General features: G+C 40.6%; 1 non-coding gene across 1 annotated transcript; it reads right to left on the bottom strand.

The window, feature by feature from the left end:
* Positions 1-350: 350 nt before the first annotated feature.
* Positions 351-422, bottom strand: TRNAR-UCU. Its single transcript has one exon. It is a non-coding gene; the product is annotated as a tRNA-Arg (tRNA).
* Positions 423-1,252: the final 830 nt, after the last annotated feature.

The following is a 1,252-nucleotide window of genomic DNA, read 5'->3' on the forward strand; positions in this document are numbered from 1 at the left end:
TTGGTAACTGTGAGAAGATATCCCTCTGGGATATCAGACATCTTGGGTACACGGTTGGATATTGCAGAAAATCTGGAGTAATGTTTTAGCCACTCTTATCTCAATGTTATAGGCAAGGTGATACGGCTGACATCTGAGGTTCATATAGATTAATACCTATTTTCATATATGAGTATAATGATATCTTGGAGATTCAGTGAAGAGGTAGAATGTTCTTTCCCCTTATAGTTATTCTCATAGGTTTCATATTCTAGCTGCAGTGACTCTTTGGTCTGTAAGACGTTTGCTTGTTTTTTTTCCCTCACTTGGCTGCCCCACATTTAGTACTATTTGCTTTTTTATTAGTACAGTTCCATGACCAGGGATTGAATCTGGGCCATGGCAGTAGAAGTGCCAAGTCCTAACCACTAGACCACCAGGGAACTCCCCTGGTCTGTAAGGCATGTATTCTCTTATTCACATACTTGCTGCTTGCATCAGCTGGGGATGGGCAAAGATTAGGACTTGGACCACTTGCGAGTGCCCTGGGAGTTCCTATTCATCTTTTCCAATAGCATTTGCCATATAACACTATCTTGCATTCAGTGCAGTATTATTTTTCAGTTAATTAACATATTTATTCAGCTTTGTGAAAAAAGATAGCCAAAAATTCTAGCTGTATGACATTGCTAAGTTGCTTCAGTTGTGTCCGACTTTGTGCGACCCCATAGACGGCAGTCCACCGGGCTTCCCCGTCTCTGGGATTCTCCAGGCAAGAACACTGGAGTGGGTTGCCATTTCCTTCTCCAATGCATGAAAGTGAAAAGTGAAAGTGAAGTCGCTCAGTCGTGTCCGACTTATAGCGACCCCATGGACTGCAGCCCACCAGGCTCCTCTGTCCATGGGATTTTCCAGGCAAGAGTACTGGAGTGGGGTGCCATTGCCTTCTCTGCTATATGTCATTAGAGGGAAACATAAATTCACACTTTACCATCTTGACATCAAGAGACTTTGATGTTATATAATCACATATAACAATGTGTCATTTATAGTTCATTTTTCTTTCATTTGACATTATTTAGATCTTAGGTACTTCAACATCTGATGTATATCAATGCCTCATCCTGGATTTGCCAAAAAAAGGCCTGTGGAATAGTTTAGACATAGGCACTTGCTGCCTAACTAAGCCTTAATATCCCTGGTAGAAAAAACATTAAAATTTATACTTGTGAAATGAACATTCAGATTTAAAAGTACCATTAAAGTGTGTTGG

This window comes from Bubalus bubalis, chromosome 2 (assembly GCF_019923935.1).
Source record: "Bubalus bubalis isolate 160015118507 breed Murrah chromosome 2, NDDB_SH_1, whole genome shotgun sequence".
Classification (NCBI taxonomy): domain Eukaryota; kingdom Metazoa; phylum Chordata; class Mammalia; order Artiodactyla; family Bovidae; genus Bubalus; species Bubalus bubalis.